Here is a 26,012-nt window from a genome sequence, read left to right on the forward strand (position 1 = left end):
ATTTTCTAAGGGATGCAGATGGGACCATAGGTAATGCTGAGCCTAGATTCTAAAGTGGAAGGTTATGGGATGCAGACAGAAAATTCACAAGCTTATAAGCAGGGCTTGCAAGCCAGGTCTTAGGTGGGATTGGTTTTGTCTAAAAGGAGAGTGGACATTGGTGCATAAAATACTGGCACTCTCTCAAGGTGCACATGCAATTCATGGGTAGTTGATTTTTTAAATCCTAGAAATACAAGAAGTTTCCAATGTGGCTCAGCAGAAACGAACCTGGCAAGTATCCACGAGGATGTGGGTTTGATCCCTGGCCTCCATCAGTGAAATAAGGATCTGGTGTTGCCTTGAGCTATGCTGTAGGTCACAGACACAGCTTGCATCCCACATTGTTGTGGGTGTGCATAGGCCTGCAGCTTTAGGTCCGATTTGACTCCTATTCTGGAACTCACATATGTTGCAGGTCTGGCCCTAAAAAGGAAAATAAATAAAAGACCAAAAAAAAAAAAAAAAATCCAGATCTCTGGGATATTTAGTACATTAACTTGTCTTCTTGTCCTTTATTTCTGTCCTTAACCACACGAAGCACAAACACTCAATCCTATATCCTGTCTCTTCCATTAACATTTCATCCTGCAGATTTGGGGTCCCTTTGTCATTTTATTTTGGGTTGGACCAAAATGCACATTTCAGTTTCTAGTCCACGTTCTCTTCCTCTCTAGAACTGCTCACTACTAAGCGCCAAATATGTTACCCTTTTTGGCTAGTCTTGCCAGATAAATGCTGATGCTGAGGGAAAGGTAAATTTCAGATAAATAGGGAAAGAAGTTTCAGTAAAGATATGTCCAATATGTTGCATAGGACAGAGTTAAGGCTAAAGGCAGGCACTGTGTATAGGAAATGAAAAATTCAAATGGAGCTGGATATTTACTTTTGATATTGCTTGGCTTTGAACACTCTGTTCTTTCAGTTCCTTGAATTTCAAGAGAATGTAGAAACTCCCATAATAAAGGTTAGTCCAGTAACAGAGGAGCCACAATGGCAGTATGAAGGCGACAAAAATAATATACTCAGATATACGGAGACAAGATTTAATTTTCTATTTTTCCTTTTTACTTTTTTTCAAGATGAACTCTTACCTTATAATTGTTAAGTTTTCCATTGCAGTTGATTTACAATGCTTTGTCTATTTCAACTGTACAGCAAAAAGACCCTGTCATACAGACACACACACACACATATATACACATATATCATACATATATAATCGCTTTCTCACATTATCCTCCAACATTTTACATCCCTGTGCACATTTTAATTTTCAGAGACAAACAAATAATTTTTGAAAAGGCAAATGGATTGCATTCAATGTTCCTTGCCCAAAAGATCTCTGAAAAGATGTGAATGAAACAGGTATCTCTGATCGCCGGTGGGAAAGAGGACTGAGTGGACAGGGGAAAGAGGGGGGAGGAGGACTCAATACTGCATATTCTATCTCGCACAAGTGGATTGTGATCCCTGAGAAGGGAGGATTTATGGAGAATATTACATTCAATCATTAAAAAGGTAAAACATACAATACTTACCAGCAATGTCATAATATGGGAAACACGTCAGACTGATCTCTGGTCTTGGACACGTGGGCTGTGCAGCGGCTTTTTGGATAGGCTGGGCCTTTCCAGCACAAAGGAACATGAGGAAGGTGGGTCCTGCTGGATGCTGGTTGGCACACAAGGACGGCTTCCTTAGGAAAGATGGACACACACAAATCACACATGGTGGGTCTGCTGAGAGAAGCCAAACCATAAACATTGGGTTCCAGGTGGCCATGAAAACCCAAGTGTTTATCAGATGATAAATGTTGAATTTTATTTAAAAGTCTGGCCTCTGGGGAAGCAAGCCTGGAGCCAGTACGGAAGCTGAACAGGTTGAAAGACAACAAACAAGTTGATGAATAACGAAGGGAAAGGGAACATCAAGACAAACCTCGGTGCTGTGACTCTGAAAACCAACACATACATTGCCTGATGAGGCACTCTACAATTGTCTGGCCCCTGCATAAGGTGGAAGAAACGTCTGGTTCTTGCCTCCCTGCAGAGGCCAGCATGGAATGGCACCCCACCCCCACCCAGGCTCACCTGCCCTCGGCCCCTCCCCCACTGCAGAATGACTGGAGGCCCGCATTCTACTGTTGAGATTCAAACTTGGGCTCCTTTACTTGCGTCCTGAGCATCTGTTGGGGCAGGTCCCTTGCTGGGTCCTGCTCTGGACTGTCCACGTTGAGGCCACCAGCCCATGGTGGTCCAGGCCCATGCCTGTGGGAATGGCTTCAGAAGGCGGTAAGCCTCTAGACAGGGGCTGTTTTCCAAGAGAAAGGGCCTCCCTCAAATCCCTGGGTTTCCGTTGGGACCCTTCACTGTGGACATGGAGTTGGACGGAAGGAGAGGAAGGCGAGAGTACTGCACCCCAGGGACATCTGAGCTGGGGAGCCTGTAGAAACCTGAGGCTGCCCTGGGGAGGACAGCTGCTTGGAGGTGGTTCAAGAGGCCTTGCTCTGGTTGGGGAGGCAGGATGGCAGCAGGCAGGTTGGTGGTTTCTAGAAGGGAGACAAGCCACTTGGAACGTGTATGTAGCCAGTGTTGTCTTGCTATTCAATTTTATAGCAAAACTTACTAATTTCAACCAATAGAGGTGAGTCGTTTGAAACAGGAAAAGATTAAATTTTAGAAAATTTGTAAGAAATGACATCTTGTGGAGTTCCCACGGGGGTGCAGCAGGTTAAGCATGTGGCATTTCCACAGTTCCAGCTTAGGTGGGATTCAGTCCCTAGCCTGTTTCTCTATGCTGCAGGTACAGCCAAAGAAAACCTGACATTTCACTGTACTCCTGCCTACAGAATCTAGGCAGAGAGGCTGTTTTCACAACTAGACAATTAATTGTTATCCCTAAGCCATTCATTCCTTAACAGTTCTAAACTTTTATATGTATTAATCTCTCTTTAAGAAACATAAGAATCTTGCCAATACCTACGGTTTTATCAATGAACCCATTTTATCAACTGTCAGTGCCATGGCTATACATGTAAGAAATCTAAAATATATATGTGTGTATTGCATATCCCGAGTTTGCTATTTTTCTGCCTTTTGCTTCTTAGGGCCACACCTGCAGCATAGGGGAGTTCCCAGACTATGGGTCTAATCAGAGCTGCGGCTGCTGGTCACAGCCACAGCCACAGTCACAGCAATGAGGTATCCAAGCCATGTCTATGACCTATACCAGAGCTCACGGCAATGCCGGATCTCTGACCCATTTAGTGAGGCCAGGGATCAACCCTGCATCCTTGTGGATACCAGTCAGATTTGTTTCCACTGTGCCACAACAGGAACTCCTTGGGTTTGCTATTTTTCATATCACACTCTCCCTCCCTCAATCAGTCCAATGGTGCTGTGGGGTGATCAGTCTTGACACAGACACCTTTCCTGGGTTCCCCCCAGAGACCCCTGTTCTGGACCCCATACCCACTTCAGCCACCCCTCTCTCCACACTCCTTTCTGCAGTGAGCTGCTCTAGGCCCCACCAGACAGCTGCTAACATACTCTACATGGATGAAACATCGCAGTAGGTTATGTGACAGCAGGTTATCTGGTAGAGCTGCATGAACCAGAGGGACTCAACTCTTGGCCAAGCTCAGGCTGCACACACCCCAAACACTTTGCTTCCTGATAGCAGTGACTTTCAAACAAGATTCTTCCTCAAGTCCCAGAGAATAATGCAGACATGGGTGCTAGCTGCATGTACATTTCATAAGAAAGGACTTATGATCTTAGACTAAATCTAATCACACATTCTAAAATTCATCAACCAATAAATGAATCATCTGGGGGACATCTACAGTACAAATACTTTCATCTCAGTCTTTCAGAGGTTTCTTTAAATAGTTTTGGAATTTATTTCACCAGGGGGAGGGGTTGGTCAGGGGATTTAGAAAGAGCCCATCACACATTCCCCATCGGACAACAATGTCCTGGAAGGCAGCAACAATGGCTTCCTGTCACCAGCACAAGAGCAACAAGACTAGGGTCAACTCTGCACCCCCTGAAAACATGCCCAGTAACTGGTAGAGAGTATTTATGCTCCAAAAATATGAGACTCCCTCCCCCAGTACAAGGATACTCCAAGAATCACTCACAGAGCCCCATCCTCTCAGTTTACAATGAAGAAACAATGGCTGGAAGAAGTGGAGTCATTGGACCAAGGTCAGCCAGTAGCTTGGAGTCCAAGTAAATAAATTTATTTAGCAAACAAGGGTCTGGAAACCAGTGCAGTAAAGTCCTCATCATCAGAGTGATTTTATTATTCCTCAGCCAGCCAGCCATATATTTGTTCTATTAAACTTTCACCACACAGCCTTGGCTTTAATATTGTCACATGCATTCCTCTTCTCTCCCCAGAAAAGTGATGCTCTTTGAGGCACAAGATTCCCTCCAAATTCCATGTTAACAGTCCAGGAGAGCCTGGCTCTGCTGGGTGAGGAAGGACCACCACCTGACTGAGTGCTGCTGGTGGCAGCAAGCCAGCTGAGCAATGCCTCAGGTCCTGAGTGGACTCACTGGGAAGACTGGTCTTGGCACTCATCAGGGGCTGTCGCAGCAGCTGCATGTCTGTCATATCCACATTAGGTGTCCAGGGCTGATTGAGGGGCCAGAGTGTAGGAGGAGGCTGAGTGTTGGCTGTACTCTTAAGACCTAGGAGAGGTACAGGACAACACCCACACCCTCACTTCAACACTGGGAGAAAGCCTGAGACCAAAGTGAACCATGAAGGTCAAGGGTGGATGCTGCAGGAATAAGGGGATAAAGCTCTGTCTTCCTCATTGAGAACCCTTGCTGGGTAGATCTCTCCTCTGGGACTGTGGAGGTCTTATGTGAAGATGGATCTTCCACATATCAAATTAGGTTTTAGGCTTAACAAGCGTCCTCTTGGCACATATTTAGTGGGATGACATTAGTGATGGGGGCCAAAACCCTGCTGTAAGCCATGGTGCTCCATGGCCTGCAGGGTCCTTCGGTGGGGGAGAACTGTGGTCCAGTGACTGCAGGGGCCTACTTGCCATGGGCAGAAACCCAGGATGTCAGGCATCACATATGTGTTTCATCAGAGGGGTCACGTGCTTCATGGTAGGCGAACCAGGAAGGAGCATGTGCCAGGAGCTAGGATGCAAGGGCAAGGCTGTCTGAGAACCTCAGTTACTGACCGCAGCTGCATTTTCCACGGGCCATATGCCGTTGGAACTAGACTTTGGTGCAAGCAAGTTTAGAGGGGTTCTCCATGGTGGGAGCTGTGTTCTCTCCTGATGGCACTCTGCCCATGCCAGCCTTGTGGTGTGAAGACAGAATGAGGATTGGGTGGGCTCAGTTTCTCAGCTGTGAAACCTGCATAAAAGGAGCTGAAACTCAGATATTCAGGCTTATGGACTGTCAGTGAGACCATGCTCCTTGCCTCTGATCCTTTCCTGCTTCCTCATCCTATTTCTTCACCAGTGAGCCTGAAAAGTAGGCATGGATATAGGAATGGAGGATGGAGGCTCCAGCCCAGCAGCACAGTGGTGCTGACCAGTGAGGCATGAAAGTCCTCATGTGTTGCCGAGGCTCATCGTCCAGCATAGATGCAGGCAAAGCCCAGTGAAGATTTCAAAGTCAAGAGGATAGTGTACTCAGAAGGCTGTGCCTGGACATCTCTGACTCTAGAATGAAGCTTGCTCAGAGGCAGAGGGGAAACCAACCAGTCAGTTGGTTAGAGAAAAGCCTTTATCTCTGCCACTTAAACTAACAAACTTACAAATTACCTGACAGGCTTTGGGACAACACGAGGAAGCCTCAGAAGACTAGGGTCAACTTCCTAGCAAGTTTTGTTCTAACAAGAGGGGGAGGAAGCCCTGTATTTTAGCAAATAGCTGGGAGAGGAGGAACGAGTCAAGTGAAAAGGCAGATGAGGCTGGCAGCCCCGGGCAATCTTCAAAAAATTCCTGGGAGATACCCAGGGGGAGAGAGGAAGCTGTTGATGGGAGGTTCTGTTCCTGGTGGGGGTGGGGGGTTGCTGTTCTGCTGCAGAACTTGGAAAGCTGAGTCAAGCCGTGGTGCTTGATTTAGCTTGGCTTGGTCTTTCTCAGGTCGAGCATTTGACAGGCACCTGCAGAGCTCTCTCTGGACCCCAGAGAGCTCAGACTACAAATCATCATTAGCAAAAGGTTCACAGCTTAGGGTAAGAAATGAGAAGGGACTAGGTCCATCTTCAGCAGATGAAGAAACCAGGAGGTACTCTTTTCTGCACAGAAGCCAAAGACAGCAGCCTTAAAATGTCTTGGGCCAGTTTGAAGAAGTATAGGGAAAAGAGCAATGGTTGTAAGGAAAGCAGGGCCCTTAGTTTTGTTTGGAAGTTGGTTATTATAATTGTGGATTCCATCATCACCTGGGGTGTGGGAACCCTTGAGAATAGAAAAGGGGATTTCGGAAGTTTTAACGCACAGCCTATACATGGTGAAGAGACAGGAAATGCCATGAAACCTGAAGGTGCCCCCAATGCAAGTTACACACTTGTTAGCTGACAGTGGGGCTTTGGATGCCATTTTTCAGGGCGAAAGGCAGTCTGTCTAAAGGGTAGAAGGTGTCCCTAGAACGTAGAAACTCTGTGTCACAACCCATTGACCGGAGACAGCTTTTAATTGACCATGGATGTTTGAGGCTAGAGTCTGGTGAAATTATGCACTTTTAATGGCAACTTGGAGGAGCTGAACCAGGACATGTGCTGTTCTTTTCTCTCTTTGATTCCTTGTCCATCGTCCTCCTCTACACACTGCAAGCCATCTGCCATAGTCTGTAACTGGTGACAACCGTGCAGATTTAAACTGCAGGAGAGGCATCAGGCTCTGCAAACTCCGCATTTCCAAAATCGCTGTTGGGACTGTAAGCTGACCAAATAGACACATTTAGGATTTGGGCTCCTGTTTCCCAGCCAGAAATGCAGGCCTGGGAAAAGATGCTTCTCTATCTTGACACAAAGCTTTGTCTTGACAATTCATTGGAGCGTTGAGAAAATGGAACACAGAAGTCTCAGAGTTGGTGCAGCCCAATTTGGAAGCACTGGGAGGCTCCACATCCATTCTGGGGAAAATGAATTATGCTGCAGGTTCCAAAGAAGATCCTGACATTATCAGGAGCCGCTCTCACTAGGGCCCTCTGGTCAGGACCAGCCAGAGGAAGAAAAAGGAGGAGAGAAAAGATGCTTTTCAGGTATCTTAGGTCTTGAGTTGATGATGGGAGGGAGCTGGGTGAGAAATTTTACAAGTTATAACACATTGTTACGATCCCTCACCTCGTCAGCTCCTGTCTGCTTGACAAGGACAATATCCCTTCAGGAAAATATGAAATAAAATGGAAAGTGGCCTCACGATGAAGTTACCTGAAGCAATGGCCTGATATGTTACAGAGTGTTGGGAGCAACATTAAAAAGGCATTTGTAACTGGCCACCTCCATGGCTCCAAGTGGAAGCTGATGCAGGCCTTCTCAGTCCCAGGGCTTTTGTGAGAGTTGGCCCCTCATGACCACTCTTGGAAAGCCAGGCCTGGGACCCTGGGGACCCCACCAGGGAAAAATTCCTTTTAAAGAGTCACAGCCCCTCTAACATGGACATTCTAGCAAGAGTCACGTCTGGGCAGAGGGTCAGAGGCATTCGCACCTGGGAGAGGACGAAGGAGGAGCCCAGCACCAAAGGGGGCTGGAAGTTGGCGACTGTCACCACAATAATCTAATTATTACTCTGCTCCTGTCCCCTCCTGAATAACTTTTTTATTGAAGTAGAGTTGATTTCCAATGTTGTGTGTCAGGTGTGCAGAAAAGTGATTCCATTATACCCCTGCATGTGTATATCTAGTCTTTTCCAGATTCGTTTCCATTACAGGTTCGTACAAGATGCTGATAGGTTGTCTATTTGATATTTAGTAGTGCTGATAACGTCCTCAATCTACCATAACTGGGCCCATCTGAATGACACCCAACACCCCTCCTTCCTGAAGGCTTTCCTCTCAAGCTGGATGCCTGTCAAGATTCCTGTGCTGTGTGACAGCCCTCTCACTGCTGGCCCTGCAGTCAGCCCCTTCTCCACTTCCTCTAGCTGTCCTCTCACCTCATCACCATCCACCCCGCCTTATTCCCACCTCATTACCGACCTCCCACTTCACCACCACCCTCCCATCTCATCGCCATCCTCCCACCTCATCACCATCCTCCCCACCTCACCACCACCCTCTCATCTCATCTCCGTCTTCCCCACCGCCCCCTCACTCCCTCAGCACCACCACCTGCTCCCCACTGGCTCTTCTGACACCCTGGACTCCTCTGCCCCCCTCCTCAGGCCTCCTTCTTCTCAGCAGTTCAACTGTCACCTACAAAGCCCATTAACAATTCCCTGCTCATCAAAGTACAGTCTGGGAAATAAAGCAAAGTCTACCTTTTCTTTTCCTTTGTGCTTGGCCGGGTTTCAGTTGCTTGCAGGGCGCAGTGCAGAGACACCACGCCTGCACTGCAGACCCCAGTTAGGGAAGCAGCTGCGCCAGCCGTTAAAAAACTAACGGTTCCTGAGGAAACTAAGAGCAACACCGCGATTCAAGATGGCAGCGGACTGTGAACTAGGCTGTGCCTGGGATTGGGTGTGAGCCCTGTGCCCCCGCCTCCCGCGGCCTGCCGAGGCCCCGCCCCCCGGGCACATTGCCAGCCAAGGCCCTGCCCCGCCGCGCTCGGCCTGCAGAACCCGCGCCCCCAAGTCACATAGCCTGCCGAGGCCAAGCCCCCCAGCAGAGGGCCTGCAGAGGCCCCACAAACCTGGCACATGGCCTGCCGAGGCCCCGCCCCCCGGGCACATTGACAGCCGAGGCCCCCCCCCACCCCCCCGCGCTCGGCCTGCAGAAGCCGCGCCAACCTGGCACATGGCTGGCCGAGGCCCCGCCTCCCAGGCACAAGGCCGGCCTAGGACCCCCTGTCAGCGCGCGGCCTGCGAGGCCCCGCCCCCCCAGGAAACGGCCTGCCGATGTCCCGCCTCCCTGGCACGCGGCCTGCGGAGGCCCTGTCCCCCCAGGAAAAGGCCTGCCGAGGCCCCGCCTCCCTGGCTCGGCCTGCAGAAGCCGCGCCCCCCAGTCACAGAGCCTGCCGAGGCCCCGCCTCCTCAGCACGCGGCCTGCTGAAGCCCCGCCTCCCCAAGGTCCGACTGAAGAAGCCGCGCCCCCCAGTCACACAGCCTGCCGAGGCCCCGCCCCCCTGGCACCTGGACTGAAGAGGCCCTGCCTCCCCGCAAGGCCTACTGAGGGGGTTCCCCCCAACACCGTACAGGGCCTGCTAAGGCCCCGTCTTCCTGCCGAGTCTGCCCCCCCCCCCCGCCGCCACCCCACGCCGCCTGCAGTGGCTCTGCGTCCCACCGCTGAGCCCCAGCGCGCCTGCCTTGTCACCTCGCCACCACCACCCCCCCGCCACCACCACCCCCCCCCTCCCCGGCCATGAACTGAGGAGACACTGTGAAGCTCCCAGGCCCGCCTGACTGCAGAGTGCGTGCTTGGAGCTCACAGCCCTGTCTTCGTCTTCGGGTGATGGAGAATGCTTTCCTTTCCTTCGCTGGGCTGCAGCCACGAGGGCAGGTGGCCCCTTGATGCGGCCCAGCTGGAAAGTGTCAGGAACACAACTTCCACCTGGTCTCTATGCCTACTGCTGGAAGCTACAGTGTCCAGCTCCCTTGGCCCATCCCCAGCTCTACCTGCAGTGGTTACCCTCTGCTCCCCGCTGCTGGCCGGGTCCCACCTAGGCCACCATCCCGGGGCCTCTGGCCGCTCACAGTCCCTCCCTGCACCTGCTCCCTCCAGGCCTCTTCCACCTTGTCCTCTGTCCCCCACAACCACACTGTTCCCACCCCTCCCTCACTGGTCCCCAGCTTCGGTCTCATCCACTCAGGTGTCCTTTCCTCCTTCTGGTCCCTCTCTGGAGCACACTTCCAGGTCCACCAGCAACACTCGGTCCCCATCTCTTGTTTGTTTTCTCTTTTCTTCACTAGAATGTAAGCCCCAAGCAGGGATTTTACTCTCGTTTCCTCTTTGCTGTGTTCCCAGTACCTCGAATAGTGTCTGGCGTGAGCTGAATGCTCCATAAACACTTGGTGAGTGAAAGGTGATGTGATGTGACAAGACAGTCCTGATTAGGAGAGGAGAGAAAGGTGACCAGTGGTGAGCAGTCCTCAGGGAAGTGCTGACCGTTTCATGAGTGGGATGTTGGTGACAAGGTAACCAACTTGGGCAGAAGACTCAGAAAGGTAGAGAGGGTGCCCAGGAGCTGAACAGAAGGAATGATGTGTTTACATTCAGACTCTCCCTGAGGAGTAGATGGGAATGTTTTGATTGCTCACCACAGTCAAAGGGCATCTAAATAAATTGCTGACAATTTTGCTAAGTACAGTGCTTTTCGCTTGGTAGATGCACAAGGCAACTAACATATATAGCAGCTACCAGCTTAAAAGCAATACTACCAGAATTATATAAAACTATATTTGAAAGTTTCCTTTAATAACATCTTGGGGTTTTTTTAAAGTCTAATTTTGTTCTGCAAAAGAGTTGAAGTGTTGGTTCCTAGTAAAATAAATCTACTTCCTCAATGTCTTTATTCCCATATACTAGATCTTATAACTACACTGGAGCTAAAAATTGCAAAACATAATTTCCACATTTGGCCGATAAAATCTAATGTACATTTAGAGTGTTATACTTTACAAAGCCAAAGGAAAAGAATGTAGGTTATGGGACCTGGATACTTGGATTTGAAGAGTGTATCCGACATCCTAGCCATTCTGAACCTTGGTTTCATCAACTGAAAAATGGGAATCCTGTTGCGTCTAGAACCAGTATAATTTTAGTGACTAACAGCGTGTGCTACGGGTAGTACATGCTCCAGAGTGCTGCTAACAACCTATACTTTCTCAGTTACTAAAATCCCAAACAAAACGGCCTACCTAATCTTGATGCTATTAAACAATTTTTAGGGGTTGTGATGCTATCACAACTCAAAAATTCTTTTAACTCTGAAAACCCAAATCATTCATAAAAACCATCCAAAAAGTTTTTATGCAAATGAGTCAGCTTTTTAAGTGGAGAAGATATAAAGCACATATTGCATTATCTCCTGAATACTTTCATAAAGAACAGGGCTCCTGGAGTTCCCAACGTGGCTCAGTGGAAATGAATCTGACTAGCATTGCTGAGGACACAAGTTAGGTTCCTGACCTCCCTCAGTGGGTTAAGGTTCCAGCATTGCTGTGAGCTGTGGTGTAGGCTGCAGATGTGGCTTACATCCCTCATTGCTGTGGCTGAGGTGTAGGCTGGTGGCTACAGCTCTGATGCAACCCCTAGCCTGGGAACCTCCATATGCCACGGATGCAGCCCTAAGGGGGGGAAAAAAAAAAACAGACAAAAACAGGGTTTCTGAAATGGCATGCAAGTACCTTGTTACACAATTCCATCTGAGTTTCTCAGAATTACATTATTAATTCTTTTTTTTCAAAAAGGACTTTAGAACCATAGGATTTCCCTAAACAAATGACCTTGTTCTACAGATGAGGACGTGAAGAGCAACTCCTACCTGGTTGTACAGGCAAGACCTGGCACAGTCTCTAGACTGCTAATTCATTCCTTTGTCATCTGCATGATGGCTGGGGCAGCCAGTAAACCAGACAAAAAGAAAGCCATGGAAGGGAGACAGGCCAATAATATCTTTCAGATGAGCCTTGCCCACCTCCAGTCTCCTGACGCAAGCATTTCCGTATTGCAGATCTTCTCACACGTGGCTCACCCACCAGCTGTGGATAACTGCCCTGAACATGGGGCCCTGGCTCACCCTCCACATCTGCACAGCCTAAAAGGATAACAGGTCATACACCTGGAGAAAGCATCACTCCAACACACACTGTAGGTGCCTTGCAAGGAGGATAAAAGCCAGGGCTTGAGGAGCCAGGGAGTAGGGAGCTCATTCCCGGAGTGCTCAGAAGAAGGAAGTGCTCAAGGGACAGGAAGTGTACAGTATGTTCTGGCTGGCAGAGGTCTGCCCTGGCTTCCACATGGTTCACCACTGGATCTTCCATCTGGTGGGAAGATGTTATTGATTTTATATATATATACACATACAGTTGGTTCTCATTAGTCACAGATTCCATATCAGAGAATTCACCTATTCACTAAAAATGTATTTGTCACCCCAAGTCAGGGCTTGGGGTGCTTTTGCTCATATGTGGACACACACAGAGAAGAAAAATTCATCTACCTACAAATGCATTTCCAGCTAAGGCTGAACAAAGCAAAACTCTGCCTTCTTGTTTCCACTCATACTGTAAGCAAATGCCCCTTCTCTGGTCTATTTAGTGCCACATTTCCCCACAGTTTTGTGGTGTGTGTGTGTGTGATTTAACTCTTTCAAATGGCCCCCATGTTTGGTGCTGAAGTGTTGTCTAGGACTTTATGGGGGGGAAATACATTGGTTAGATACATTTGGTTTACACATAGGATTACAGTGCAATTGGCTGTGAGTTCAGTGCCAATGAAACAACAGTGTATATTAAACAAGGTGTCTTTAAACAGAAACACACATAAAATAAGCTTTTGTATTTATCAAGTGACAAAAAAATGTGACCAGAGGCTGGCAGGTACCTAACCCTGAATTTCCCATGGGCGCAGTGGTTCAGTGTTCACTGATTCCATGTTTGTGGTGACTGCAGACCCCAACCACATGACAATGAGGACTGAATAGGTATGTATATACCCATGCACTCATACATAGATATGCACTCATCCAAGTCCGTGTAATGATGCAAACATGCGTGGGGGCATATGGCATGTGGCTCCAGTCATGGTTTCATGAAGAGACTGTCATGGTTCTATAACCTATATTGTGAAAGCAGGAAATTTCAGGAGACGAAAGTGAAAAAAGAAATGCACCAAGACTCTGTGCATAAACCATTCATCAGTGGCCTGAATCCAGGATAAGACATGAATGAGATGGGCCATTCCACATGGCTTTGCAGGGAGATTTTATATCTTCCTGATAACAACTCTGACTCCATCAGGCCTGTGAGAGTTCCAGCACACAAGCGATTTTAATGCACCTAGATGGTAATACTTTTCCCCAAATTTCAATATTCTAAATATTTTAAGAGTCACAAATTATTTGCTCCCAAACAGTTTATATGAACAAACTTTCAACAGTAATGATCTAAGCAAAATGTGCATCCCATGGGCATGACATAAAAAAAGAGGCTTTTCCAATTGTCAACCTTTTGAAGCAGCATTATCATCTTTGCAGTTCCCATAGCAACATGTTCCATTGCTTGGGTGACAGTGATCTTGTGCTAAACTAACTTGGAAAACAAACGGACATTTCTTCCTGAGTGTCCTCACATCTCACAGTTGCCTCCAAGCCATAGAGGGTTGATGTACCCAGTGCAGCTTCATGAAGAGTTATGAGGACATTTCATAAACAAGTTTCCAGGATTTGGCCTGTTAAAGCAGTTTTCAACTTCAAGAGCTTTCCAACACGAACCACATCGCCCTTTGTGTTATGCCATGGAGATTGTCCCAGCTGCAGAACAGATGCCAAGGGAAGACATGCCATCTTGGGTGGATTTGCAGCAGTTCCACAAAGGACCTGAGGGAGAGGGTGGGATGGAAGATGCCCAGTCCTACCGTCACCAACTCAGGCAGCAGGAGCCACTCTGGGAAAAGTGGATGAGATGCAGCAACCATGAAAGGCCAGTTTCTCCTTCCACAAACCACGTGGTAGAACGAAAATGCAGGACAGTACTCCCGTGTTGGTTTCATCCTATCCATATTTTCATGAGTATGGAATCTCATAAGGGAAGGTCTCATACATGCACAGGGGTGGAAGAGATCGTTATAGGAGTGGAGGGGCTATTTCAAAGTACATTTTAGCCCAGAAAGCTAGAAAGGACTCCATGCTTTCTCCCAATGCCTCTCACAACTGGTTTGTTTGAATGACACATGTAGTCAGGACATTTCTTGAGAAAAAGTGGAATGTAGAGAATGGAATGTCAGTCAGTGGATTTGCAGGCACAGACACACTGTCCTAGTGCATATTTTTTCTCCTGAAATAATCAAATATAATTTAGGCACTTTATAATTAACCCAAAGGGGGCTTTTAACAAAGAGCACAGAGCTCTAAGTTGAAAACGTACACTTGCAGAGTGTGTCCACAGCCAACTTTGTTTTTCAAAAGGAACATGTGTCCTCTCACTGCTTGAGTTCAACCAGAAGGATGTGAACCAGGCTTAGAGAAGGAGGCCTGGCCTCTCAGGTCCCTGAGATAGTGTAAGGCTGAGTCCTATGGGAGAAGACAGGGTCTCATCTCTCAAATTGTAATGGTTAGAGAAGCCAACTGGTGGACTTTTAAATAATTATAAAGGAAAGAGAAATAATTTGAGAATAAGGCAAGAAACTATAATGAAATCCTAAAACCTGATAGAGACCATACACTCCATGTGAAGGCTAAAATGAGCAGTTCCAAATCACAGAGCGCTAAAGAAGGCGGGGAGCCTTCTCACACCTGCTAGAACTTGTCACACTTCAGGCTATGTTTTCTCTGCAGAGGAGAAGTAGCAATACTACAGGATCGAGGAAGGTGGAAGGCACCTCCCCTTCCTAGTACCGAGTACTGTGACTTCCTCCTTGATTTCTGTTTCCAGTGACTCAGCCAGTCCTAAAAGGCTCCTGCATACTGAGTGCCCAAGACATTGCAAATAAAATCAGATGCCATGGTGGTGCATCACTGGGCCTCAGGGTCCAGTGTGCTAGCTTTTGCTTCCCTAAAAGCCAGGATCATTGCTATGAGCCTAGGTCATTGCCACAAGCATACTTCAAAGCTTCTTCAGCATTCTTGCCTCTTCAATACCCCACTCAGTCTGTCTATTCAGACACTATTCAGTGACGCAAGATCTGAGCCATATCTTTGACATACACCACAGCTCAAGGCAACACTGGATCCCCCACCCAGTGAGCAAGGCCAGGGATAGAACCCGAATCCTCATGGATACTAGCTGGATTTGGTTCTGCTGTGCCACAATGGGAACTCCCTGAAACCCAGGTTTATATCCTGTTAGATTCTCATTCTTACTCTTTTTCCCTTGGTATGCATTCATGTTCATATTCTCCCTCTCTCTCTCAAAAAAAAAAAAAAAAAAGGAAAAAAGAAAGAAAAAAAGGGGTTCCCATCATGGCTCAGTGTCCTCTGACCAACATCTATGAGGACACAGGTTTGAGCCTTGAGCTTGTCCAGTGGGTTAAGGATCCAGCGTTGCCATGAGCTGTGTTGTAGGTCTCAGATGTGGCTTTGATCCTGCATTGCTGTGGCTGTGGTGTGAGCTGGCAGGTATAGTTCCAATTTGACGCCTAGCCTGAGAACCTCCATATGCTGCGAGTATGGCCCTGGAAAAAAGAAAAAACAACAAACAAATGTATATCCATACTTTCTGTTTAAAATATATATATTTTAGGGCCTCTAGGAAGTTCCCAGGCTAGGGGTTGAATCGGAGCTGCAGCTGCCAGCCTATGCCACAGCCACAGCAACAGCAATGCTGGATCCCAGCCACAATGGCAACCCATGCTGCAGCTTGCAGTGATGCTACATTTTGATCCTTAATCCACTGAGCAAGGCCAGGGATAGATCCCACATCTTCATGGACCCTGTCGGGTTCTTAACACACTGAGCCAATTTAAAGTATGGAATTCCTGAAGTCCGTACTTTAAAATCCATACTTTTTATTCAAACTTCCTTAGTTTTCACCTCATGTGTTTTTTCTGTTCTAGTATTCCATCTATGATACCAAGTTACATTTAGTTGTCATGCCTCCTTAGGCCCCTCTTGGGCTGTGACAATTTCTCAGACACCTTGTTTTTGATGGCCTTGACAGTTTTGAGGATGCTGGTCACTTAGTTTGTAGAATGTCCCCCGCTTGGAATATGCCTGATGTTTCTTCATGATTAGATGCAGTTTATGGACTTTGGGGAGAAGATCAGAGAGGTAAAGTGCCATTCTCTTCACATATCAATGATACACATACTCTAGGAAGGACTTAGCACTTGTGTTGTTGACCTTGACTCCTGTTAGATTTTTCCACTGTCTTTTTATTCCCTTTCTATATTGTCCTTTTTAACAATATGACATGATAATCAGTCTACAGTTAAAAGCAGGAAATTGTGCTGCATGTCCTGAGAACAGAGTACCTACATAAGTTATTTGGAATTCTTCTGTACAATATATTTTTATTATCCCTTATTGATTGACTGAATGATTAATTTAGTCATTTATTTATTAATAGGGATTCATAGCCATTTATTTTATACTTTGGGTTATAAACTACTACTATATTACTTATTTTCTTGGTCAAATTGCTTCACTTTGGCCATTGGAAGCTCTTTCAGTTGGCCCTTGTACACCTCATTTTTTTTTAGTAGTTTCTGACTTTCTGTTTTAAATATTGTTTGCAAATACATTGAGAACCACTTCAAATGCCACAGTAGTTTTTTTGTTTTGAAACATCAAACATCATTTTTAAAACCTCAGTGGAGGAGTTCCTGTTGTGGCGCAGTGGTTAACGAATATGACTAGGAACCATGAGGTTGTGGGTTCGATCTCTGGCCTTGCTCATGTGGCTTAAGGATCTGGCATTGCTGTGAGCTGTGGTGTAGGTTGCAGATGTGGCTCAGCTCCGGCATTGCTGTGGCTCTGGCATATGCCAGTGGCTACAGCTCATTTGACCTGTAGCCTGGGAATCTCCATAGACCATGGGAAGCAGCCCTAGAAAAGGCAAAAAGAAAAAAGAAAAAGAAGGAAAAACCTCAGTGGGGAATAATGTTATCCTCATCAAATGTCAACACTGGATATTCCTTTTTTTCACTCCTGATATTCCATGTTTCTTTGTATAATCATTCCCCTTCTGTCTCAAGAAGATCCTTTAGGAATTTTTAGATTAGATCCACTAGCAACAAATTCACTCGGTTTTCAATCATCTGAGAATGGCCATCTAAGGCACCACCAAATAGACAGGGGCCTGTTCAGGCACAAAGGCTCTGTGCCCTCTCCAGGATATCAGGAACCCCCTCAGGCTGGAACTGCACAGCCATTTCCTCGCCAGGGCACAAAGCGCTCGGGCCCTCCATCAGGACCCAGGGCCAGCAAGGTTCTCAGCAAGGTTCTCAGGGAGGCCTCTCCTCTTAGTGGAGCCCCAGGGCTGGGTCACGGGTTCAGTGAGGATGAGGAGGAGCTCCCCAGCCTGGCCTTCCTCTTGGGCCTTCACCACAGCCTGCTGCCCTGGGGGCTGCCACAGAGCCCTGTCCCTCCCTCGGGTCTTCTCTGCACTGCAGGGCAGAGTGCCCAGAAAGCTTCCCAGGCCCCGTTTCCCCAGAGAATGGGCCTCAGCTCAGGCCCCCTGGAAGCTGCCAAGTCTAGAAAGCGGGCTCGGTGTGGAGGTCTGGCTGCAGCTGAGGACCTGGCCAGGCCTAGGGCTGACCTGCGAGGCTCTGGGGGGCACACCCTGGCTCTGGGGCTGGTTGACCCTTCCCAGCCCAAAAGGAGCAGGTGTTACCCATGTGTCACACGGAGCAGGAGGAAGTGGCACTGCAGCCAGTAAGGAACGGTGGGCCAGCCCTCCAGGGCCAGTCCAACTGGGCAGCCCCCATGGAAGCCTTGGGCACCTCCAGGTCCTAGCAACCGTCCTGGCTGCCATAGGGGTGGGGAGGAAGGACAGAATGACCAGAGCCAGGAGGAGGTGGGGGTGGGTGGGGTTAGGTGGTGGGGACTTGGGTCTGGGTGTGTGTGGGTGGGCACAGTAGCTCCTTTGCAATGGGGGATGTAAAACTTGGATAAAATCATTCTGTTGTGAAATGCACTTGGTCCACTGTCATTTTGCATGTGCCTGTGTCCTCAGAGATGGGTCCTCAGAAGACAGAGAGGGGATCTGAGAGGAACGAAGCATGTGTGAGATCCCAGGCAGTCTGGATCCACTGGTGAATGACTAAGTCTTTCCTCCACAGAGACAAGGATGCCCAGGCTGCTCCTGGGAGTACACAGCTGTCCTAGCCCCAGGGACAGCCTAATCATCCCTGTGTCTCCAGCCTGCTGGGCTAGGGGGCTTCTGGGGCATCGGTTCCATGCTCTGCATCCCGGAACACTCTGGGGATGGAGAGCTGCTTTTGTGCCTTTCAGCCCTCTGGACACTCACCAGTCGTGAGAATGGAGGCTGGAGGCAGCCCTTACCTCTAGAGAGTTTCTCTCTGCCTCTCTGAAGTGGCCAGATGACAGGCTGGGGTGATCCTCCACTCCTCCAGGGTGTCCTCGTGGGGGTGGTCTGTCCAGAGAGGAAAAGGCTTGGCTGTAGGGACTGGACTTTCTGCTTTGGTGCCTTGTGGGTGGGGGACCATCCTATCGTCTTGGTGGGATTATTGCCATGTGCTAAATGGTGGAGGCAGCGGCCTCTTAGTCCCAGTGAGGACAAAACAAAGGAGGGAGTGAGTGACTGTAATCTCATGACCTGTTAATGGCTTGGGGGGAGGTTCCATCATGTGAAGCTCAGTGGTCCAAACCTCACCAGCCCACTGGCATCCACCCCCAGGGAGCTTTTGAAACAAGAAGACCTGGGACTTTACATGATCAGGGATAATTTTTCTTTTTTTTTTTTTTTTTTTTTTAATTTTATTTTCCCACTGTACAGCAAGGGGGTCAGGTTATCCTTACATGTATACATTACAATTACAGTTTTTCCCCCACCATTTCTTCTGTTGCAACATGAGTATCTAGACATAGTTCTCAATGCTATTCAGCGGGATCTCCTTGTAAATCTATTCTAAGTTGTGTCTGATAAGCCCAAGCTCCCGATCCCTCCCACTCCCTCCCCCTCCCATCAGGCAACCACAAGTCTCTTCTCCAAGTCCATGATTGATTTTCTTTTCTGAGGAGATGTTCATTTGTGCTGGATATTAGATTCCAGTTATAAGTGATGTCATATGGTATTTGTCTTTGTCTTTCTGGCTCATTTCACTCAGTATGAGATTCTCTAGTTCCATCCATGTTGCTGCAAATGGCATGATGTCATCCTTTTTTATGGCTGAGTAGTATTCCATCGTGTATATATACCACATCTTCCGAATCCAATCCTCTGTCGATGGACATTTGGATTGTTTCCATGTCCTGGCTATTGTGAATAGTGCTGCAATGAACATGCGGGTGCATGTGTCTCTTTTAAGTAGAGCTTTGTCCGGATAGATGCCCAAGAGTGGGATTGCAGGGTCATATGGAAGTTCTATGTATAGATTTCTAAGGTATCTCCAAACTGTTCTCCATAGTGGCTGTACCAGTTTACATTCCCACCAACAGTGCAGGAGGGTTCCCTTTTCTCCACAGCCCCTCCAGCACTTGTTATTTGTGGATTTATTAATGATGGCCATTCTGACTGGTGTGAGGTGGTATCTCATGGTAGTTTTGATTTGCATTTCTCTTATAATCAGCGATGTTGAGCATTTTTTCATGTGTTTGTTGGCCATCTGTATATCTTCCTTGGAGAAATGTCTATTCAGGTCTTTTGCCCATTTTTCCATTGATTGATTGGTTTTTTTGCTGTTGAGTTGTATAAGTTGCTTGTATATTCTAGAGATTAAGCCCTTGTCAGTTGCATCATTTGAAACTATTTTCTCCCATTCTGTAAGTTGTCTTTTTGTTTTCTTTTGGGTTTCCTTTGCTGTGCAAAAGCTTTTCAGTTTGATGAGGTCCCATGGGTTTATTTTTGCTCTAATTTCTATTGCTTTGGGAGACTGACCTGAGAAAATATTCATGATGTTGATGTCAGAGAGTGTTTTGCCTATGTTTTCTTCTAGGAGTTTGATGGTGTCCTGTCGTATATTTAAGTCTTTCAGCCATTTGGAGTTTATTTTTGTGCATGGTGTGAGGGTGTGTTCTAGTTTCATTGCTTTGCATACAGCTGTCCAGGTTTCCCAGCAATACTTGCTGAATAGACTTTCCTTTTCCCATTTTATGTTCTTGCCTCCCTTGTCAAAGATTAATTGACCATAGGTGTCAGGGTTAATTTCCAGATTCTCTATTCTGTTCCATTGGTCTGTCTGTCTGTTTTGATACCAGTACCACACTGTTTTGATGACTGTGGCTTTGTAGTATTTCTTGAAGTCTGGGAGAGTGATGCCTCCTGCTTGGTTTTTGTTTCTCAGGATTGCTTTGGCGATTCTCGGTCTTTTGTGGTTCCATATAAATGTTTGGATTGTTTGTTCTAGTTCTGTGAAAAATGTCATGGGTAATTTGATAGGGATTGCATTGAATCTGTAGATTGCTTTGGGTAGGATGGCCATTTTCACAATATTGATTTTTCCAATCCAGGAACATGGAATATCTTTCCATTTTTTTACATCTTCTTTGATTTCTTTAATTAAGGTTTTATAGTTCTCGGCATATAGGTCCTTTACCTCTTTGGTTAGGTGTATTCCGAGGTATTTGATTTTGTGAGGTACAATTTTAAAAGGTATCGTATTTTTGTATTCCTTTTCTAATGCTTCATTGCTGGTATACAGAAATGCAACTGACTTCTGAATGTTAATCTTATATCCTGCCACTTTGCTGAATTTATTAATCAGTTCAAGGAGTTTTGGGGTTGAGTCCTTAGGGTTTTCTAGGTATAGAATCATGTCATCTGCATACAGTGACAGTTTGATCTCTTCTCTTCCTATATGGATGCCTTTGATTTCTTTTGTTTGTCTAATTGCTGTGGCTAAGACTTCCAAAACGATGTTGAAGAGCAGTGGTGAGAGTGGGCATCCCTGTCTTGTTCCAGATTTGAGTGAGAAGGCTTTCAGTTTTTCCCCATTGAGGATTATATTTGCTGTGGGTTTATCATAAATGGCTTTGATTATATTCAGGAATGTTCCCTCTATACCCACTTTGGCGAGGGTCTTGATCATGAATGGATGTTGAACTTTGTCAAATGCTTTTTCTGCATCTATTGAGATGATCATATGATTTTTGACCTTTTTTTTGTTAATGTGGTGTATGATGTTGATTGATTTGCGTATGTTGAACCATCCTTGTGAACCTGGGATGAACCCAACCTGGTCATGGTGTATAATTTTTTTGATATGTTGTTGGATTCGGTTGGCTAAGATTTTGTTGAGAATTTTTGCATCTATATTCATCAATGATATTGGGCGATAGTTTTCTTTTTTGGTGGTATCTCTGCCTGGTTTTGGAATGAGGGTGATGGTGGCCTCATAGAATGTCTTTGGGAGTATTCCTTCTTCTTCAACCTTTTGAAAGAGTTTAAGGAGGATGGGCACCAATTCCTCTTTATATGTTTGATAGAATTCACCTGTGAAGCCATCTGGTCCTGGGCTTTTATTTGTAGGGAGTGATTTTATGACCTCTTCAATTTCATTTCTGGTGATTGGTCTGTTCAGTTGGTCTGTTTCTGCTTGATTCAGTTTTGGCAGGCTGTAAGATTCTAGAAAATTGTCCATTTCTTCCAGATTGTCAAACTTATTGCCATATAGTTGTTCATAGTATTCTCTTATGGTTTTTTGTATTTCTGCTGTATCCGTTGTGATTTCTCCTTTTTCATTTATAATTTTGGTGATTTGGGTTCTTTCTCTCCTCTTTTTAGTGAGTCTGGCCAGGGGTTTATCAATTTTGTTCACCTTTTCAAAGAACCAGCTCTTGGTTTTATTAATTTTCTCTATTGTTTTTTGAGTCTCTATTTTATTGATTTCTTCTTTGATCTTTACAATTTCCTTCCTTCTGCTGACTTTAGGACTTCTTTGTTCTTCTTTTTCTAATTCATTTAGGTGGAGGGTTAAGTTGTCAATTTGGGATCTTTCTTCTTTTTTGAGAAAGGCCTGTATTGCTATAAATTTCCCTCTGAGCACTGCTTTCGCAGCATCCCATAGATTTTGAGAGGTTGTGTCTTCATTATCATTTGTTTCAAGATAGTTTTTAATTTCCTTCTTGATTTCCTCATTGACCCATTGGTTTTTTAGTAGCATGTTGTTTAGTCTCCATGGAGTAGGTTTTTTCTCTTTCCTTTTCCCATGGTTGATTTCTAATTTCATGGCATTGTGGTCAGAGAAGATACTTGAGATAATTTCTATGCTCCTAAATTTATTGAGATTCGCTTTATGTCCCAATATGTGGTCGATTCTTGAGAATGTTCCATGAGCATTTGAGAAGAATGTGTATTCTGATTTTTTTGGATGTAGTGTCCTGAAGATATCAATTAAGTCTAACTTTTCTATTGTTTCCTTTAGGATCTCTGTTGCTTTATTGGTTTTCTGTCTAGAGGATCTGTCCATTGATGTGAGGGGGGTATTTAGGTCTCCTACTATGATTGTATTCTCATCAATATCTCCCTTTATGTCTGTTAATATTTGTTGTATGTATCTGGGTGCTCCTATGTTTGGGGCATATATGTTGACGATAGTAACATCCTCTCCTTGGATGGATCCCTTAATCATTAAATAGTGTCCTTCTTTGTCTTTCTTTATGTCTTTTGTTTTAAAGTCTATTTTGTCTGATATGAGCGTTGCAACTCCTGCTTTTCTGTCATGTCTATTGGCATGAAATACTTTTCCCCAGCCTTTCACTTTCAATCTATATGTATCTTTTGTCCTAAGGTGAGTTTCTTGTAGGCAGCATATTGAAGGTTTTTGCCGTTTTATCCACTCAGCCATTCTGTGTCTTTTGATTGGGGCATTCAGTCCATTGACATTTAAGGTGATAATTGATAGATGATTATTTATTGCCATTTGAAACTCGTGTTCCAGTTGATTCTATGGTTCTCCATTCTTCCTTTCTTTTTTTTTTTTTTTTTTTTTTTTTTTTTGGTTGGATGGTCTCCTGTTATTATCTGCTTGAGTGTATTTTTTTTTCATTTTTTGCAAATGCAATATTTGGTTTTGGCTTGTGGTTGCCCTGTTTTTTAAGTATGCTAACCCCTTCCCATAATTGTGTGTTTTAGCCTGATGGTCCTGTAAGTTCAAACACTTCATTATTATATTAAAATTAAGAAGAGAGACATACATACAAACAAAAAGGATTATTTACCTCCTAACATCCCTTGCCCACATTTTATGGTTTTGATGACTCTTTTATTTTTTTCTTTTTAATTTTATTTTGTTTGAAGCATGTTCATGATTAAATCTGTATGCTGGCTTATTTGAATGACTGCTCTCTGATTGTATCTTCCTCTGTCCTAGTTCTTCCTCTTCTTCTTCTTCTTTTTTTTTTTTTTCTTTTCTTTTTTCTTCCCTTTCCTTCCTTTCTTTTGGTTTAGAGAAGCCCTTTCAATATTTCCTTTAACCTGGGTTTTGTGTTGCTGTATTCTTTAAGTTTTTGTTTGTTGGGAAAAATTTTTATTTCCCCTTCTATTTTAAATGATATTCTTGCTGGATAAAGTATTCTAGGTTGCATATTTTTTCCTTTGAGCACTTTAAATATCTCTTGCCATTCCCTCCTGGCCTGTAGTGTTTCTGTAGAGAAATCAGCTGATATTCTTATGGGGGTTCCCTTGTAGGTAACATTCTGTTTTTCTCTTGCTGCCTTTAGGATCCTCTCTTTATCACTAACTTTTGCCATTTTTATTATGATGTGTCTTGGTGTGGGTCTGTTTGGGTTCAGTTTGTTTGGGGCCCTCTGTGCTTCTTGTATCTTGAATCCAGTATCCTTTAGATTTGGGAAGTTTCCAGCGATAATTTCTTCAAATATATTTTCCATTCCCTTATCTTTTTCTACTCCTTCTGGAATTCCTATTATGCGTAGATTGGCTCGTTTTATATTATCCCATAGGTCTCTTATATTGCTTTCCAGTTTTTTGATTCGGTTTTCTGTCTGTTGACCAGATTGAGTGATTTCCATTATTCTATCTTCCATATCACTGATTCGTTCTTCTGCATTATTCATTCTGGTTTTTACTGCCCCTAGTTCAGTTTGCATCTCTGCAAATGAATGTTCTAGTTTTTCTTGGCTCCTCCTTATATTTTCTAGCTCCTTTCTGAGGGTATCTGCATTGCTGTTCATATCTTCTCTTAATTCCTTCAGTATTTTCACTATTTCTCTTTTGAACTCCAGGTCTGTCAGACTGCAGAGATCAGTTTCATTGTTGACTGTTTTAGGTGAGTTCTCCTGTTGGTTTGACTGGGGGTGGTTTCTCAGCTTCTTCATCTTGCTTGTTGTCTTCTTTCTCCTGAGGGAGTTGTACTCTCCGTTATCGGGTAGTGTTTGCCTTGTCACTGCCGTGGAATATTTCCTGAGGGCTGTCGTTGTTGGTCAATCTTTTTTTTGAGGCAGTGTGGCTTTTCTGGAGTGTTGATGGGACTAACAGTGTTTCTTTGAAGCAAAGGAGGACTTCCTGAGGGCAGACAGGACTGGGAGGTCCACCCCACGATGGTAGCAGATTTCACTTGGTTCTCAGCACCCCCTGGGGTCTTGGGCGGGTAGCAGGGCCCTTGGAGACTCAAGAGGTTCCTCCCCAGGGCAGCCCGATTCAGAAAGACCGTCTGAGATCTTTTCCCGATTCCGCCAGGCTTGTTGCAGCTTTTCTGGGCTGCAGGGGGTCCTGCCTGGAGCTGGCAGTCCTATGCAGCTGGTCCACTAGGTCTCAGCACCCCTTGGGGTCTTGGGCGAGTAGCAGGGCCTTTGGAGACTCAAGAGGCTCCTCCCCAGAACAGCCCGACTCAGAAAGACCGTCTGAGATCTTTTCCCAATTCGGCCAGGCTTGTTGCAGCTTTTCTGGGCTGCAGGGGGTCCTGCCTGGAGCTGGCAGTCCTATGCAGCTGGTCCACTAGGTCTCAGCACCCCTTGGGGTCTTGGGCGGGTAGCAGGGCCCTTGGAGACTCAAGAGGCTCCTCCCCAGGGCAGCCCGATTCAGAAAGACCGTTTGAGATCTTTTCCCGATTCGGCCAGGCTTGTTGCAGCTTTTCTGGGCTGCAGGGGGTCCTGCCTGGAGCTGGCAGTCCTATGCAGCTGGTCCAATAGGTCTCAGCACCCCCTGGGGTCTTGGGCGGGTAGCAGGGCCCTTGGAGGCTCAAGAGGCTCCTCCCCAGGACAGCCCGACTCAGAAAGACCGTCTGAGATCTTTTCCCGATTCCGCCAGGCTTGTTGCAGCTTTTCTGGGCTGCAGGGGGTCCTGCCTGGAGCTGGCAGTCCTATGCAGCTGGTCCACTAGGTCTCAGCACCCCTTGGGGTCTTGGGTGGGTAGCAGGGCCCTTGGAGACTCAAGAGGCTCCTCCCCAGGGCAGCCCGATTCAGAAAGACCGTTTGAGATCTTTTCCCGATTCGGCCAGGCTTGTTGCAGCTTTTCTGGGCTGCAGGGGGTCCTGCCTGGAGCTGGCAGTCCTATGCAGCTGGTCCAATAGGTCTCAGCACCCCCTGGGGTCTTGGGCGGGTAGCAGGGCCCTTGGAGGCTCAAGAGGCTCCTCCCCAGGACAGCCCGACTCAGAAAGACCGTCTGAGATCTTTTCCCGATTCCGCCAGGCTTGTTGCAGCTTTTCTGGGCTGCAGGGGGTCCTGCCTGGAGCTGGCAGTCCTATGCAGCTGGTCCACTAGGTCTCAGCACCCCTTGGGGTCTTGGGCGGGTAGCAGGGCCCTTGGAGACTCAAGAGGCTCCTCCCCAGGACAGCCCGACTCAGAAAGACCGTCTGAGATCTTTTCCCAATTCGGCCAGGCTTGTTGCAGTTTTTCTGGGCTGCAGGGGGTCCTGCCTGGAGCTGGCAGTCCTATGCAGCTGGTCCCCTAGGTCTTAGCACCCCCTGGGGTCTTGGGCGTGTAGCAAGGCCCTTGGAGACTCAAGAGGCTCCTCCCCGGGGGAGCCCGTCTCAGAAAAACCGTCGGAGAATTAGGTCGATCTATTCACGGCCTGGCTAGGCTTGTTCTAGCTTTTCTGG

At 46.4% G+C, this 26,012-nt stretch overlaps 1 protein-coding gene across 1 annotated transcript in view; it reads right to left on the reverse strand.

Annotated features, from left to right (window-relative positions):
- Window positions 1–26,012, reverse strand: part of LOC146396394 (uncharacterized) — a 291,217-nt gene that overhangs the window by 60,676 nt on the left and 204,529 nt on the right. The window contains exon 24 of the mRNA XM_084994478.1: window positions 1,581–1,738. The gene's annotated coding sequence lies outside the window, so the exon portion shown is untranslated. The remainder of the gene's footprint in view (window positions 1–1,580; window positions 1,739–26,012) is intronic.

Source organism: Sus scrofa, chromosome 14 (genome assembly GCF_054392235.1).
Source record: "Sus scrofa isolate SSC_HxYL_T2T_F1_AM1 chromosome 14, Sscrofa_HxYL_maternal_Yorkshire_Landrace_v2.0, whole genome shotgun sequence".
In the NCBI taxonomy this organism is placed as follows: Eukaryota; Metazoa; Chordata; class Mammalia; order Artiodactyla; family Suidae; genus Sus; species Sus scrofa.